The sequence below is a fragment of the Rhineura floridana genome, chromosome 1 (genome assembly GCF_030035675.1).
Source record: "Rhineura floridana isolate rRhiFlo1 chromosome 1, rRhiFlo1.hap2, whole genome shotgun sequence".
Taxonomy (NCBI): domain Eukaryota; kingdom Metazoa; phylum Chordata; class Lepidosauria; order Squamata; family Rhineuridae; genus Rhineura; species Rhineura floridana.
This window is the reverse complement of record NC_084480.1, coordinates 304845215-304864153: the sequence shown is the minus strand read 5'-3', so window position 1 is coordinate 304864153 and position 18939 is coordinate 304845215. Positions and strand designations below refer to the sequence as shown.

The 18939-nt window shown below is 43.0% G+C and overlaps 1 pseudogene; it reads right to left on the bottom strand.

The window, feature by feature from the left end:
- Positions 1–12605: 12605 nt before the first annotated feature.
- Positions 12606–12724, bottom strand: LOC133375782 (5S ribosomal RNA; annotated as a pseudogene).
- Positions 12725–18939: the final 6215 nt, after the last annotated feature.

Sequence of the window (18939 nt, the reverse complement as noted above, 5' to 3'; positions counted from 1 at the left end):
CAATCGGTTCAACAACACTTACATCTCGCACCAGGTCCCGGTCCCCACTGAGGATTAAGTCCAGGGTTGCCGTCCCTCTGGTCGGTTCCATGACCAACTGGTCTAGGGAATAGTCATTTAGAATATCTGGAAACTTTGCTTCTTTGTCATGACAGGAACACATATGCAGCCAGTCTATGTCCGGGTAGTTGAAGTCATCCATTACTACCACATTTCCTAGTTTGGATGCTTCCTCAATTTCATATCTCATCTCAAGGTCTCCCTGAGCATTTTGATCAGGGGGACGATAGATCGTTCCCAGTATTAAGTCCCTCCTGGGGCATGGTATCACCACCCACAACGATTCTGTGGAGGAGTCTGCCTCTTTTGGGGTTTCGAGCTTGCTGGATTCAATGCCTTCTTTCACGTATAGAGCGACTCCTCCACCAATACGTCCTTCCCTGTCCTTCCGATATAGTTTATATCCAGGGATAACCGTATCCCACTGGTTTTCTCCATTCCACCAGGTCTCGGTTATGCTCACTATATCAATGCTCTCCTCTAAGACCAAGCACTCCAGTTCTCCCATCTTGGTTCGCAGGCTCCTAGCATTAGCGTACAGACACTTGTAAGCAGTGTCTCTCTTCAAGTGTCTTTGGCACTTTTGGTTAGGCCTGTGGTAATTTTGCTCTTCTGAATTTATATCCTGTGCCCCTATTGTTGCTTCTATGGATGTAAGGGACTGATGTTAAAGGTAAATGAAATGCAAATAGAAAAACAAAAACAAAAGAGAGTGATGATTTCCTAAATGTAATACCATACCAACCAAAACAAAATTCCTATGAGTAAGGCAGAACACTCAGCATCCCACAATCAGTCAGGATTCATAACCAAATACCAAACTAAAAAAATCCTGGCAGCCAATCAGCCAAGGTCACAGAAATCCCCATGCAGCACAACCTGACCCGAGGGCTGCAGTTAGTGCAGAATGCTGTGGCACGATTGCTGACATGAGTGAGACCCTATCAGCACATAATATATCTGCTCTGAAATCTGCACTGGTTGCTGAATTGCTTCCAGGCCAAGTTCAAGTGGTACTTTTCATGTTATGGGTTCCACTTAGTACTTGCTCTGTTTTTGTAAGAAATCAGTCCTTTAGTGTGGCAGCACCTAAGCTTTGGAACTCCCTGCCTATTGACATTAGGCAGGCACCTTCAGTGTACTCATTTTGGCATCTGCTAAAAACATTTTTGTTTAGGGAAGCCTACCCAGGCATGTAGAGGCTATTATGTTTTTTATCTATTTTTAACTCATTGTTGGTTTTATTATTTTGAATGTTTTTAAATACCTGTCTTTAACTCTTTTTGCCTATAATTTTATTGCTTTAATTCCTTCTATAAACCACTTTTAGTGTTCTTTTTACAATAAATCAGTATATAAATGTTGTAAGTAAAATATATAAATTTCTGAGTCATTGTGGCCTTTGGGTCTCTTTCCTCTTTTATACTGGGTCAGACCATTTGGTAGCATCTAGCTCAGTACTGCTGACATGGATTAGCATTGGCTCTCCAGTCTTCCAGAGACTGAAGATTGGACCTTTACATGCAAAGCATGTGCCCTACCACTGAGCTATAGCCCTGTTTAAAAATTCACTAATAAGTGCACAGCATACTAGGGCAGATCCACACCATACATTTAAAGCACATTCAACATACATTTGAATATTATTCAATATTAAATATTAGACAGGCACCATCTCTGTTATCTTTTCGGTGCCTATTGAAGACCTTCCTCTTTCAACAAGGCTTTTCAGTTGAGACCTTGTCCCAGACTGTTTCTATGTTGGAATTGCTTTTTAATATGCTTTAAAAAATTTTTTTTGGTAAAATAACAATGTTTTTTAACCTTTTTTAAAAGAATATGTCTTCAGAGCTTTTTAAAAAAAGGTTTTTAAAGTTGTTTTGTTTTGATGTATTTTAATGTCTGTTTTTATGATCTTTTAAAGTGTTTTTAGTGGTTTTGTTTACTGCCCTGGGCTCCTGCTGGGAGGAATGGCGGGATATAAATCAAATAATAAATAAATCACATGAATACCACCACAGAATCATGGGAACTGTCATTTGTTAAGGGTGGTGGGAACTATGTGAAGGAAAAACTACACTTCCCAGGATTCTTTGGGGGAAGTCATGTGCTTTAAATGTGAGTTGGATGTGCTTTAAATGTATTATATGGATCTGCACTACTTCATAAACTTTGCCTGCATATAAATCATTTAAATTAAATTTTAAAATGGCAATAAGGTACAAACTTTACTGGGTGACCATGGGCTATGCACCATCTCTCAGCCTTATCTGCCCCTCAGGGTAAAAACAGCAGAGGGGGACCATGAACACCCCAAGGAAGAAGGGCACACTTAAAATGTAGAGGAAATAATAAATGGTAAATAATAATTTACAACCATAGTGTGAAATCAGATACATATCAAGACATAGTAGGAAGAAATGTTTATATAAGCATGACTGTCAAATATGTTTATTATTTACACAACCTGTAAAGGTATTTATAGTGCAATCCTATGCATGTTTCCTCAGAAGCAAGTCTCAACGTATTCAATGGGGCTTACTCAACCAGGGAAGCATGCACAGGACTGCAATGATAAGGAACTTCATTCACCCAATCCAAAGTTCAGAATTATGCAGCTTTAAGCTGTTTTGCAACTGCTTTATACTTGTTTTATGGTGACTGGGAGAAGCTCTACTTCTCCTTTTCATCTTCTTCAGGTGAGGCTGTCGATTTGCTGAACCGTTGCCTGGCCTCGACAATGGACTGGATGAGAGTTAACAAACTGAAGCTCAATCCAGACAAGACTGAGATGCTGTTGGTGGACGGGTTCTCTGATCGGATGGTGGATATATACCCTGTCCTGGACGGGGTTACACTCCCCCTAAAGGACCGGGTTCGTAGTCTGGGAGTCTTTTTAGACTCTTCCCTCTCACTTGAGGCTCAAGTAGCCTCGGTGGTTAGGAATGCGTTTTACCAACTTCGGTTGGTAGCCCAGCTACGTCCCTATTTGAGTAAAGAGGACCTTACATCAGTGGTACATGCTCTGGTAACCTCACGTTTGGATTACTGTAATGCGCTTTACGTAGGGCTACCTTTGAAGACAGTTCGGAAGCTACAACTAGTGCAAAATGCGGCGGCCAGATTGCTGACAAGGACCAAGCGGTCCGAGCATATAACACCTGTTCTGGCCAGCTTGCACTGGTTGCCAATATGTTTCCGGGCTAGATTCAAAGTGTTGGTATTAACCTATAAAGCCTTATACGGTGTGGGACCACGATACCTTGCGGAACGCCTCTTCCGATATGAACCGGCCCGTGCACTACGTTCTGCTACGAAGGCCCTCCTCCGGGTTCCAACTCACAGGGAGGCCCGGAGGGTTATGACAAGATCTAGGGCCTTCTCAGTGGTGGCCCCCGAACTATGGAACAGTCTCCCTGAGGAAGTACGCCTGGCGCCGACTCTGCTTTCCTTCCGGCGCCAGGTCAAAACCTTCCTATTCTCTGAAGCATTTTAAGTTACATTGATCTAATTTTAAAAATGTTTATTGTATTGTTGATTGTATTTTAATATTATTTTGTTATTCATTGTATTTTTATACTATTTTATGTTCACCGCCCAGAGAGCTATCGCTAGTCGGGCGGTATATAAATTTAATAAATAAATAAATAAATAAATAAATAAATGGCTATATTTCTTGTTGTAAGCTGCCTTGGTTTCCAATGCTACCTCACAGGGTTGTTGAAAATATTCCATATACACACACAGATGGAGATGTAAAAATACATACACCCCATATAATAGTTTATTGTCAAAACCAGTTGGCCATTGCAGAACATTTTTTAAGAAGTATTAGTTTCCTGCCAAATAAAAGCAGTGACACCTAAGTAAGCACTGCCTAACTGTTTTTAAAAAAAGGATTGGAGGGGGAGAGAAAGATTTACAACACAATCCTTTTCTATGTTCACTCAAAAGTCCCATTCATTTTCAGTACAATCCTAACCGTGTCTACTCAAAAGTAAGTCCAACTGAATTCAATGGGGTTAACTCCCAGGTATGTGGAATTGCAGCTTGACTCCCAGAGAAGCTTCCTATTGGGAAGGTTTTCAAACCAGGTTATGAATAAGACAAATAAACTGCCCTCTTCCAGTAAAATTTAAACTTGTTTGACTCCTTAATTAGAAAAGTATAACAGTGCAGCATGTACACTTTTTAAAACTTCTGTTCAAAAATTAATTGAAAGATAAAATGTATAGTATGCCATTTTTGCAAGTAATTAAAAAACCCTACATGCACATGTTTATAATTATAACTAAAATTGTTTACTGTGTATGCCCACCAAGATCCTGCTGTGATCTTCAATTGTAGTGCAATCCTTTGCATGTTTCCTCAGAAGCAAGTCCCAATCCTGTACAGAGAAAGTACTCTTTATGGTGCTGAAAACTATATACCGTGCAACAAGCAGGAAAAGGAAACTGTTCTCAGAACTGGAAATGGGTTTAGGTATTGCCTGGGGGTAGTGTCAACAAATCTTGTCAATCACAACCCTGACTTCACTTATTGGCTAAAAACCTGAAAGGGCAGGGATTAGAGCAGCTGATACGAACAGAAGTTGCAGGGGGCAGCTAACAGTTTATATCTTTTGAACCAGACCACCTAGAAACTTTTTTTAAAAAATGAAAGCTATGAGTCTGGAGATTAAGGTGACTCACCCAGAGACCCAGAGAGGATCCCAAAAAACCAGAGTCTCTGGGCAAAAACCGGAGACCTGGCAACCCTAGTTTGTGTAGGGGTGTGTGTGTGTGTGTGTGTGTTTGTGTGTGTGTGTGTGTGAGAGAGAGAGAGAGAGAGAGAAAGATATCACTTGCCACATCACCCAGGGTCATAGGTCAGTGGCAGAGCTAGGGATAGAGGGGAAATTAAATTCCGTTTGCATGTATAGCTGGATATATCAGATTCGCACTTTCCGAAACAATAAACTGAACAATCAACTGAACTGAAAAATACATATATTAGGGGAAAGTGTGCATAAAAAGGAATATATCAGTGAAAATGACATACATTTTGTACATTGGTCAGAACTGCATACAAAAATATGTTTATTAGGAGAAATTTGCACTAAAATGCTGAAGAATCTTCATGAAGAAATATTGAGAACTAAATTTAAGATTAAAAAAAGAGAAACAGAGAGAACTGAAATTGACAGATTTTTTTCCATCCCTAGAGCATATGCTTTGCAAAAAGAAGGTCCCAAATCTGATTCCTGGCATTTCTGGGTGGATATACTTCATATAGTGCCATCCATGTGTGTAACACTTTATTGAGTGCAAGATGACAGTCCCCTGCCCCAAGGAACTTATAATCCAACATTTGTTGAAAGGCCCCTGCATGAGACCCTGGAGAGGTGCTGCCAGTCAGTGTTGACAAAACAGAACTAGAGGGACAAATGATTTGTCTCAGTGTAAGGCAACTTCCTATACGTCTAGGAAGTCATGAACCATACAGTCATTGAGTTTGTGGTGGTCTTGTAGGCCATCTAGTCCAACTCTCTGTTCAATGTAGGAAGTTCAAAACTGGAGCACCCCCAATATTTCTTCTCAATGCAGGGCTGCACTATTCCTTCCTCCAGCCCTGCCTGGCATCCTTGCTTCAGCCCACTGCCACCACCCATCCCCATCCATCTTCACCTCTACACACTCCACAAGCCCCTGATTCTCTCACTTTAGGAAGCCACCAGGGGGAGCACCTGGCCAAGCCAAACCTGGTGCCAATGAAGTCACAAGTTTCAATGAAGTCACTGAAAAAACCAAAGCATTCCTATAAAGGAAGCTCTTTATGTTGTGGAGGAAGGCCATCAGGGAACGGACAAAGAGGATCTCCCTGGGCAGGGAGTTCTGGAGCTTGGGTAGGCTATCAAAAAGGCCCTTTCTCTTGTTTCAGTCAACTGGTCCCAAAGCATATAAGGTCATTTACCAGTAATTTCGAATTGAGCCTAGACATAAATTGGCCATATTGGTAAGTCAGAGTGGTGGCCATGACAGCTTAGTAGGTGCCACGGAGTTAGGCCTAGACCTCTGGACAGCAGATGACAGCAGGCACAGATGGGAGAGGAGGCTTTGTATGCACTCTTTGCCTAATATACACGTTTTTGCAAAGCAATATTCTCTAATATAATGCATTTCTGTATGCTATTTTCACTAAAATATGCATTTGAAGGGGCCCTTTACCCTCATGTATGCATTTTTGTACACATTACTTAGCTGGAGATCTGCATTGCAAAATTCAGAGAACTGCAAATTTCAAAGGATGGCTGTGTTCATGCATTGGTTGGGAATGTGTGAAGTGAAACAACTTTCTCCCCCATCCCTAAGCAGGCTAACTCCCTGGTAAGTGGGTATAGGATTCAAGCCTGATACGCCCATCCCTAGAAATGGGAATTGTGAAGTTTGAAAATTTGAAAACTGCTGGCACAGAACATTGTAGGAAGCTTTAATGAAGGGTATCAATACCTTTCAATTGCCTGCTTTCTTTAAGAGTAGCGATTGTTTCCCATGTCCCACTTTTCTCCATGTGTGAGCATGTTAAAAGATCACTTGTCATTCCTCTGGAAATCACTGATAAGCAAGAATGCCACAGTAAGCAACAGCTGCTAGGGAGGGGCCACGGGTTACCCCTTACTGATTAAATCTCTTGGTCTCTCACAAGGAATATAATGTCAAGAAGCACAGCTAGAAACTGCGTTCAGCAGCTGTTGTTATCAATGCAAGCTAAGAACTGGGCATGGGGGGAGAGAGATGCCATGTAACTGTGGGTTGTTATCATCAGTCAGGGTGGGCTGAGGTGAGATGGCTTGCTTTGGGACATGCATATCTCCTTCTGGGAATGAAACCCAGTGGAGAAGTTGCTAACTCTGCTAGGATTTAGATGCCTGGGATCTTACGCAAAATGCAGGGTCCCATGAGTGAGCTGGGACCACTAGCTTTAGAAATAGGTTTTGTGCAAAGCACGGCAGGTTGTGAACAGCAGCCCTAGTTACCCAAAAACAGAATAATAACTGGATGCCAAAAAAGTTACATAAAATATCCTCCTGAATTACAGGAATTGGGGCAGCAGAGAGATGGAGATTTAAAATTTAAAGATAAGAACAAAAGGCATGTGGCTTCTCCAGAAGCAAACATGACCATCAGGCTGAAGAAGATTCCCAACCTCTGTCTTCCCCAGGAAAAAGGGACATTTTGAAAGCACCAACTGAAGTGGCTTCTGGGCTAAACTAGAGCCCTCTTCCTGCTTTACTTATTCAAAGGGTTATTCAGATGGGTCAAAGGGTTCATGGAGCCATGTTTTTAGTCCTACCTATAAAGTCCATGTGGTTCCTCTTGGCCATTCATGTGTCGAAAGGTAACATCTATCCAAGCAGGTGCCTCACATGATTTTGTACCCTGATCTTCCAAGGTTCTAAATCACACCAGGAACCTGGACAGATAGAAAAGTCACCCCACTCCAGAAATTTATTTATTTATTTGATTTATATCCCGCCCTTTCTCCCAGTAGGAACCCAAGGAGGCAAACAAAAGCACTAAAAATACTTTAAAACATCATAAAAAATGACTTTAAAATGTATTAAAGCACAACAACCATTAAAAACATATTAAAACAAAACATTGTTAAAAACATTTTAAAAAGAAGGTTTAAAAATATATTAAAAAGCAATTCCAAAACAGATGCAGACTGGGATAAGGTCTCTACTTAAAAGGCTTGTTGAAAGAGGAAGGTCTTCAGTAGGTGCCAAAAAGATATCAGAGATGGTGCCTGTCTAATATTTAAGGCGAGGGAACTCCAAAGGGTAGGCACCACTACACTAAAAGTCCATTTCCTATGTTGTGCAGAATGGACAACCTGATAGGATTGTATCTGCAGGAGGCCCTCACCTGCAGTGTGCAGTGATCGACGGGGTATATAAGGTCTTTCAGGTATCCTGGTCCCAAGCTATATAGAGCTTTATACACCAAAACTAGAACCTTGAACTTAGCCTGGTAGCTAATAGGTAGCCAGTGCAATTCTTTCAGTAGCAGAGCGACATGTTGTGGATAACCTGCTCCATTGGTCTCGCCGCTGCATTTTGCACCAGCTTCAGCTTCCAGACCAACCTCAAGGGTAGCCCCACGTAGAGCGCATTACAGTAATCCAATCTGGAGGTTACCAGTGCATGGACAACAGTGGATAGGCTATCCCTGTCCAGAAACGGCTGCAGGTGTCTCGCCATCCGAAGCTGGTAAAAGGCACTCCTAGCCATGGAGGTCACCTGGGCCTGTAGCGACAAAGATGGATGCAGGAGCATCCTCAGACTATGGACCTGGTCTTTCAGAGGGAGTAAGACCCCATCCAAAGTAGGCAACTGACCAATTATCTGAACTCGGGAACCACCAACCCACAGCGTCTCCATCTTACTAGGACTGAGAGTCAGTTTATTGTCCCTCAGCCAGTTCACCACAGAGTCCAGGCACTGGTCCAAGGCTTCCACGGCCTCATCTGATTCAGATGTTACAGAGAAATAGAGCAGGGTATTGTCAGCATACTGCTAGCACCTTGACCCAAATCTCCTGGTGACCGCTCCCAAGGGCTTCATATAGATGTTAAACAGCATAGGGGACAAGATGGTACTCTGCGGCACCCCACAGCACAACTGGCAGGGGGCTGAAATACAATCGCCCAATGCTATTCTCTGAAAATGACCTTGGAGATAGGATTGGAACCACTGTAAAACAGTGCCGCCAATACCCATCTCACCAAGTCGGCCCAGAAGGATACCATGGTCAATGGTATCAAAAGCCGCCGAGAGATCAAGTAAGAATAACAGCGTAGCACTCCCCTTGACCTTCATCCCTCAACATGTGAGGGACCTGGAACAGCCATGCAAACCCATAGTCTGGAACACAGTGCAACATCTTTGCTGGTCAAGGGGCACATCTGTTAAAAGCATCAGCCTTATCGTCCAGTTTTCCAGCTTTGGGGAGCTCGAGCCAAGATTGATTGATTGACCGAGTTTACTTTTATGTTACCTTTCCACAGTGAGCTGTGCCCAGAGCGTCTTACAGCAAATATTCAAAATACAAAGCACTAGGGCACAGGAGAGAAGTCAGTTTACAAAAAATAATTAAAGTAGGGCAAAAACAATTTAGCAAGCACTGGATAAGTTCTCTATTACAGAAGAAATCATTTAAACTTAAATGCAGAAGTACAAAATGAAAAAAGAAAGCTACTAGGCCATAGCGCTCCAGACTCTCTTCGTGCTGCCATCCAAAGAGCCCCAGGAGCCTGCCTTAAATATCATTCAGAGGGGAGGGATCCTCTCACCAGGCTGGATGACTTACAGCTGAGGCTTTCTTCTCTTCTCCAAAGAAGACTAACAGCAGTAAAAGGGAAATCCAGGGAGTGGGGATTTAGGGTAAGTCCTCTTCCCCAGTCTCCTGTAAGCTCCAACTGCAGGTGCAGGTCCTATTGCACATGAGGTAGCCTTAACTATAATCTTAACCCAACAGATTTTTATCATTGAACATATTGCTTTGGAGCAACCAGTTGCCAAATATTTTAACACTGAGGGCCGCAGCCTGTGGGACTCATCTATAACAGCAATGGATCCAACAGCACTGAGAGAGAGGACTTCTGAAAATACTCCCCGGACACATTGGTACCACATGGCCTTAACCTGGAGGATAGTACAATCCTTATTTAAGCTTCTGCAAATGAAGCCCCTCTGAGCACTCCATCCTCAAAGCTCTGTCACTGCAAACTTGGTAACAGCATTTGTATGTTAGCAGCTGATGAAGACGGAAGCTGAAACATTTTGCTAGTAAAATAAAAACCTCTGTTTTGTTAATCACAATTGCATATAAGACATCTATATGTCTAAACCAGGGGTGGGGAACGTCCAGCCTGTGGGGCAAATTTGGCTTTCCAGGCTTGGCTGTTTGGCCAGTGAGGCTGTTGTGGGCAAGCTATGCCCATCCACTCTACATCTGACATCACACATGATGTCAAGTGTGGGGCAGGGTAAGGGCAGGGCTTCAAAGTGAACTCATTATTTTTCCTTTGCTGGAGCAAGGTGCGCTCCCACCTCCCATCAGCTGACGGGCAGTGGGAGTATGCCTTGCCCCAGGAGGGACACATGCTTTCCGTTTAATAGAAACTGCTGCTCCTTTCCAGTGCTGTTCCTTGAACCTCTGAATGTCAGAGTTTCAAAGAGCACAGTGGGAGCTGTTTTGTGGGGACCATTTGAAAGCCCTTTCGTAAACAGCCCCATGCTGCTCTTTGAACCTCTGGCTTTCAGAGGTTTAAACAGTAGAGTGGTGCTGTTGCAAAAGAGCTTTCAAATGGTCCCCACACTGTGCTTTGAAGACCTGACAACTGGGGCTTCAAAGCACAGCATCACCTGATGTCACCGCGATGTCAGGTGATTGATGCCCACCTGTCAAATTTGGCCCAGCCACAGGGTGTGGGGAAATAAGGATGTAGCCTGTTGGCTAGAAAAGGTTCCCCACCACCGGGCTAAACAAAGTTTAGGGATTGTTCATTTCTTTTGGAGCTTACATGGAACAGAAACTCAATGGGGAGGGAAAACATCTGCCCATAAGAACCCCACCATCACCAGCAGCTGCAGAGAAGAGAGAGGAGACCTATATGACACACTGAAAAACTACACCCTGCCACTGGAAGTCTTATTCTGCCATGTGTCTGTCTTCTGGAATGCTAGTAGACAATATCCATGCACTTTCAAACTTACCTTTACAACCCCAATGACTAGAAACATGGGTGATAGTGGACAAAGTTAAGCAAAAGCAAAGAAAAAAAGAAAGATGATTTCTGGGCCGAACACCACATTCTGTACTCTTCTGGTGTACAAACAGCTCTAGATTTCACAATTGCACTGGGATGTCGATTGCACACATGGTAAATTCAGAGAATATTCAATGTCACTATCAGGCTGATGCATGAATGCCGAAAGGAGACAGAGGCTCGGGTTACAGAAACAAATGTCTGACTGTGTACATGGTTTAGGAGTGGACGAATGCTCTACTGTAGATCAGAGGCCCAGATTAGTTTAAATGAGGTGAAAGGATGATTAAAATGAATACAACGCTCAGGCTGAATTTCTCATTTTCTGATGAAAGGTTTCAGGAAATAATGGCTTACCAGCTGGGATTGGAAGAGAAATCCCCACTTTGGGAAAGTGCTTGAGACTTAGGATTTTGAAGGAGGGGTACTCTTTAAAGTCTTTCTTATTTTCTCCAATAAAAATCAGGATGTGATATTTGACCATTCATTTCTGGTGCAACAGTTTTCAAAAATCTTTGCATCTAAATAAATGAATGATAAATGCACTTGGTCGTAGTCATTCCCACCTTTTCAGAAATCAGATCTATTTGAATCTGGCTTGCTTAAATGAAGTTGAACTTGACTCTTTTAAATGTGACATCATCTGAAGCTAAGAATGGAGAGAAATTCAATTTTCTTTGCATTTTAATAAAAAAAACTACCTAATTTTCCCTTCTTGAATCAATACACAAACCAAAAAACAGCCACCCTCCAAAATTCACACTTATCCAAGTTTTGCAATGCAGTTCTTCAACCAAACAATATGTACAAAAATGTAGATATTGGGGAACATGTGCATAAAAGTGTGTATACTTGTGAAAATATACTAAAATGTATTGTATTCAGGAAAAGTGCTTGCTAAAATGTGTATGTTAGTCAAAACTACATTCAAAAATGTGTTTATTATAAGAAATTTGCAATAAATGCTGCTGTTTTCATGAGGACTTCTTTTTTGTTATGTAAAATTGTGAAATGTTACACAAACTGATTAAAAAATCATCTTGGGTCTTATTGTACATGTGACAATATTTGTGACTTTGTATATTGTTCAATTAAAAAGGCTATTGAAAAAATAAAAATAAATCTCAAATAGCTGCAGAAATGTAAGCAACTGCATTTAATATTGGAAAAACAGACAGAGAGAAACTGGAAGAAATGAAATTGACAGATTGGTCCATCTGTAGCAGAAGTGCCCTGATTTGCTATGCACATTGTTGTTGTTGTTGTCATATGCCTTCAAGTCAATTACAACATATTATTATTATTATTATTTATTTTATTCAGTTTCTATACCGCCCACAGCCAACGTCTCTCTGGGCGGTGAACAACATGAATATAAAAATACAATATGATAAAATCACATAATAACTACCACACACATAACAGAAATTCCCAAAAGCTAAAACATATTACACAATTAATTTAGTATACCAGAGTGTTATAAATATACTAAATATATTAAAATGTATTAAAATGCCTGGGAAAAGAGGTAAGTTTTAACCTGGCGCCGAAAAGAAAGCAATGTTGGCGCCAGGCGCACCTCATCAGAGGAACTATTCCATAGTTCGGGGGCCACCACTGAGAAGGCCCTAGATCTTGTCGTCATCCTTCGAGCCTCTGTATGAGTCGGTACCCAGAGGAGGGCCTTCGATGGTAAGAGGTATTCAGAGATAATTTACCATTGCCTTCCTCTAAGCCTACGGCACCCCGTATTCCCAGGCAGTCTCCCATCCAAGTACCAACCAGACCTGACCCTGCTTAGCTTCCGAGATCAGACGAGTTCGGGCTTGTTCAGGGTAGTAGGGCCATAGGCTGCTATGCACATACTACGCATATAATACATTTTAATGATGTTCAAGGGATGCATTTGCAATTAATTGATGAGTTCATAATTGATTATTGGCAGCTTTGCAAATCTCACATGCACTACCACTACCCCTGAACATGGGAGAGAGATGGCTGGCAAGGGCCGGGTTTAATTCTGGGCATCACCAGATAGAGCTGAGAGAGAACCTTGCCTGAAGCCCTGGAGAGCTGCTACCAGTCAGTGTAGACAATACTGAGCTACATGGACCAATGGTCTGGCTCACTGTAAGGTAGCTTCCTATATTCTCGATGTTAAGAACATCAGTTGGTATATAATTAAGGATGCTGGCAAAGTCCTCCAAGCTCAGGCTTGGAAACAGACTCATGGTTCACATAAGAACTTAAGAAGAGCCTGGCTGTTGGATCAGGCCAAAGGCCCATCTAGTCCAGCATCCTGTTCTCACACTGGCCCCATATTGATGGGGTTTTTCTCATATCATAACCTTTCTGATTTGTGTGTGTGTAGTGAAGCAACTTAGTTTGTTTTCCAAGCCAGATTTCTTCCAGGCTGTGAGTATTTTGTGGGAGGGATGCAAGTGCATGACAGAAATGTAGATTTACACAATTAGAGTGGATTAAAGCAGTCTGGCACAACAAATCCACTTTAAATACACACACAGAGAGAGACTTTCTGTGGTTATCAGAGTGAATGTTCAATAAAGACTGGATTTAATACAACATCCACATAAGCATTGAGCAAAAAATCAGGATGATTGCTCAGTAAACCTGTCACCTGCAGGAGCCCCCTAGTCTGATGTGAACCAGGGGGAAGCTGCCCGATTCTGATATGGTTAGTTTTCAAAAAGTTTTCCCAGTTTCTTTTGCTGCATTTACAATATCCAAAGTTTTCCTCTCTCTCCATATCTGAAGCACAGGCATGGCTTTTGCATGCAGGCCGTCTCTCACAAAAAAGTCAAACACGGCAGGTATCTTCCTTTGGAAAGAGCAAAGGCTTGTGGGTGTGGGTGAATAATGAACAAATAAAATGTCTTGCAATAAACTGTAGTTAAATATCCAGCTAAAGTTCCCTAGGATATTGCAGATGCGTCACAACGTACACTTCAAAGTGGTCTGGTGCCCTCTGATGGTAAAGATTTTATTAGCCGCTGCACTGGTTAACTACGTTGTCGCTAAGTTGTAATGAACCTCTCGGAATGAATGAGCCGTGATGATGATGATTGTTGATTTATACAGCGCCTTCATTGAGCCTGGCACTTTACAGAGAAACTTTATACACAAAAACAAGAGCTCCTTGCTCTCAGGAGCATGCAACCTGCATTTTGAGAGTTACAGCAACAGCAAAAGTGGGGTTCACAGGAATCTCTCCAGGTATTGAACGAGCACATGGAAGAGGCTATGGGGCCTCATGGAAGGGATTGTCTAGCTCCACCCACTGCTACCATGCCTAGCCTGTTGCCACCACAGTAGTCTAACAACCACACATTCAATGGATATTGGAAGCTACACAGGTACGGCTGTATGCAGGTAGATCTCCTCATACAAGGATGATCCTCACCCAAACACAGACCCACAGACAGGAGGCAGGAGAAAACAAAGAGACCCTCAATGAAGGGAAGAAGGTGGAAACAAAGAGACCTCCAGAAAGGAAGGGTAAAACAATATAAACCTAGACCACTCCCAGAGGGAGGAGGGAGGGGAAACAGTCCCTCAGAGAGGAGGGGAATGTAAGAGCCCCCCAGATTAGGCCCAAGGCCCCATCTAGTCCAGCACTTTGTGCTCACTGGGGTCAACCAGATGCCCATGGGAAGTCCAAAAGCAGGACCTGAGTGTGAGAGCATTCTCCCCACTTGTGATTCCCAGCAACTATGATTCCCAGCAATTGATACTTGTCAAGAATAGCTAACTTTGAGTTAAAGTTGGTCAGGCTAAAATGGTTCAACCAGAGGGAATTCTGGGAGCTTGTTGATTCCTGGGATACTCTGCAGGAGAAGTCCAAGGCTTCAGTGCCAGACAGGCCATTTGCAAATGTCAAGAAGAGGCAACTGAACCTTATCTGTTATCTCTTATCTGCTTCCTGAGATCAAAGTCAGGGAGAGTGGGTATTGCAGATCAGGACCCCTGGGTGGGACTGTCTAGCCCCCCTTTATCTTCAAAGAAGGTGATCACAGAAGGGGCACCTAGGATGGCTAATTGGCCCCCCTCCCTGTTGCCAGCTAAACTCCATAAAAATGAAGGGGGATCCTTCAGTTAGTTGTTCCTGTTCTTGTTCCCATTTCCGTTTCCTAATTCCAACTTCTTGACCTGCCTGACTTACAGTTACGCTGTTGGGGAACCAAGCAGTGCTGAAGTGAGTATGGATAGTTTGTAAGTTTGTTATTTTATATTGTCTGTTTGAATCTCTCACTACTGCTATGCCAATGTATCTCTTGTAACCCGGCTGAGAGCAATTCGTTTTTAAGGAAACAGATGCTGCTTTCTTTTGTATGTACCTTTCTTTCCTTTTAAATAATGGACTGCCTTCAAGTCGATCCCGACTTATGGCGACCCTATGAATAGGGTTTTCATGGTAAACGGTATTCAGAGGTGGTTTTACCATTGCCTTCCTCTGAGGCTGAGAGGCAGAGACTGGCCCAAGGTCACCCAGTGAGCTTCATGGCTGTGTGGGGATTCCAACCCTGGTCTCCCAGGTTGTAGTCCAACGCTCTAACCACTACTACCCTTTTATTAATGCTTGGGGCTAATGACTCTAAAATTCAGTCCTTGACCGAGAGACACTACTGACTACTGTTGATTAGTGTGGGCTAATGCCCTAGTACAGAGGGTGTAACAATAGGTCTGCTCTAGAATTTCAGTTAGCACTCTGAGGTCCTCTTCCTCAGAGTAGGGAGCTAGAAAGAGGGGCGGTGGTAGTTCTACTGTAAACCTAATCCTGAAAGAGGGAGAGTTTGCCTGGGAAGCAGGAACCCAAGGGAATTGGGACTGTTCTCAGAAGCAAAGAACCCCCTTGGGGTGCTGAGGTCAAGGGACTCCAGGGGGACAATCTTTGGCAATACTCAGAGGCACAATGCCTCCGAGAGTGGAGACAGTTATTTTTACTCATATATTCCATTTCTATGCACACTTTCCCCTAACATATGTATGTTTGTAAATATTGTTTGGTTGAAGAACTGCATTGCAAAATTTGAATAAGTGCAAATTTCAAAGGATGGCTGTGTTTTGGTTCCCATATTGTTTTGGAAAGTGTGAATTTGATCGATACAGCTTGAAATGCACACCGGATCAAATTTCTCACCCATCCCTAATCACACTATACTAGCAGACTGTCTTGTTTTCCCAGTACAGCCATGGAAGATCCTTCAGGCAATTGCACGGAAGGTAGTCATCTACTAGGAAAGTAAGTCCCAGTCTAACCGTGACACCTAATCATCACATCGGCATCTATATTAACTCACTTTATCAGGCATTGCATGAGTGATGATGTGCCAGGAAGATCATTGTGTTTCCATCTCAACAGATGAGAGACCATGTTTGCTTGCCTCCCAGATGCACTGTGAGATTTACCTCATAGCAGCCGTCGCACTTCTCTCCGGAGACGACATGTGCAGCTTGCCAACTCTTTTGTTCTCACCTTTGATTCCCTTGACACCTGAGCTTGTCTCAAGTGACCACATGATGGCGCTCTCTGACCACATTGAGATGGTCTCTCAGCAACTTAAAACACACACACACAAAAGGGCGTCAAATCCTCTCTAAGCCAGTCTTGATCGCTCTGCTCAGACAGCCACAGCAGAGCTTCTCTTGCTTTGAAGCCCTTTCCCACATGCAAAACTTTGCAGCTTGGGAGCAGCCAAGGAAAAATACTGATATCACTAATCATCATTGAAATACTGCTTCCTGCATACAGTGTGCTTTCAGTCCTTACCTCAGTCACTCTGCAAGGATACTATGAGATAGGACTGATGCTCTTAGTTCTGTCACTGCCCAACCCCGATCTACCTCCCAAGAGCTTCATTTTTGGCTTGTGTTCACTAGCTACCTGTGATTCTGCAGTCCTTGATATAATGTCAATTTGTGTGATACTTGGTTCCTCTTGGCCAGTGGTGACTGGTGGGTCCATGTAAGTGGGGCAGTGGAATCCACTCCACGTTTAGTCTGGACTTTGAAATTTTGGACTAAAACCTGGAGCAGATTCTACTGCCCCACTGGCATGGGGCCAGCAGCCACCACTGCTCTTGGCATCATTAACCTATGTGGGAGAGAAATTCAATTCAGTTCATATTCAAAGCTGAACCGGTCAAATTTGCACTTTCTAAAACAATATGCAAACCAAAACACAGCCATCCTTTGAAATTTGCACTTATCCAAATTTTCACAATGCAGTTCTCTAGCCAAGTAGTTGCTAAAGGAGGAATCAGTAAAGGCCGAAAAAGTTGCCTGTCTGTCTATGGCTCCCCGTTACTTGTTACAAGGATTGGTGCTTTATTCCCAACAGTCCTGCTCTTGGTTTGTAGAGGAGTCCATGCAGCAGCAATGTGGCATCACAGAGTTATCAACTTGTTCCAATGAAAGGCTAGTGGTGGATTGAAGGGTCACCCCTCCTAGAGCCCATCCCCTGTTTGAGAACTACAGTCTTCAAAGAGCTAACCCTCTGGCCTGCGGATGGGCACTTCCTCTGTAGACCCTGGTCATGTGCTGCTTGTGCCACTGGACTGGTGCAGTAGGTTGAGAGGCACTTGGTTCTAGGTGAAGGCACCCATGAAGGCCCTAGCTCTGGCTCTATGGTTCTTTGGGACCTGGTCCAAGGAGCTCCTGTCTGCCAAAGCCAACAACAGAAGAGGCAATTTATTTTTTAACTGTTGAAGCAGAGAAAATTATGTATTTTCTTTATTATTACACTTATATCCCATCTTTTCTCCAAGAAGGTCAAGGTAGTATCCATAATTCTCCACCTCCTCATTTTATCCTCACAGAAGTCCTGTGAGGTAGGTTAGGCTGAGAGATACAGTGACTCGTGGCAAGTGGGGATTTGAACCCTGGTCTCCCAAGTCCTAATCCAGCACTCTAACTACTATATCATACAAAACCCTTCGCAATACTGTGTGGATCCCTTTGCCCTGACCACATACCTGGGCAACTTTAGTTCATTTGGGCTTCACCCATCCAAATCAGGTAAAACCCACAATGGGGTGAAAGGAACCCAGCGTAATGCGTGCATACGTGCACACAGAGAGAGAATTCTAGCGAGAGGAGCATGGCTAGTCTTCTACATTAGGGTAAGAGACTTTTCTCAGCCCAAGGGCCACATTCTTTTCTATACAACCTTCTGGGGACCACATACCAGTGGTGGTGGAGGCAATGGAAAAGGAAATGGAGCAATGGATGTGACTCTTAGCTTTGTATAGTAGGCCACAGTCCAGCCATGCAGAAGTCAGAGGTTTTTACATATATTCCTCCTGTCCTCCACAACTTCTCTATCCAGGAAAACAAGAGGCATTACCACAGCACAAGGACATATTAAAACCAAGCAAAAACACTTGAGGACGGTGTGGGCATGGCCAGGGGAGGGGTGTGTCCAAGGGAGGGGTATGTCCAGGGGACACTTCTGAGGGCCATTGATTTATTTAGAGCATGGGTTCCCAAACTTTGGTCCACAGACCACCAGTGGTCCAAAAGCTTCATCAGGTGCTCCATAAAATGTTTGTGACTGAAGATGGGAGACAGCACATCCATCACAGTAAACATTCATGTTGATGTTTAATAGTATTTTTATTGCTTTTTATTTCTTGGCTTGTATTTTATTATATTAGAATCTGAACTCTATGGAATTTAAATTGCAAGTCAATAAATTACAGGATTTGCACTGTGCATCACAATTGCTACAACAGGCAGACCAGTCATTAAGTGCTCTGCCAATTTTCAAGTAGTCTGTGGGGGAGAAAGTTTGGGAACCACTGATTTAGAGCATTTGTACCCCACTCTTCAGCCAAAAGGACTCCCAGGGCGGCTTACATACAGTCGATTAAAACAAGGCAGAACTTGCCCGCAGGCTTACAATCTAAAAAAAACAACACACAAGGGGAAAGGGACGGGGACGGATGAGGAAAAAAGCAAATTCAGGCACCAGTTCTTAAGTAGTAGTTCTTTTAGTGACCAGTTGGCATAGAAACAGCTCAAGAACTGGAGGTGCCTGATGGAACTGGT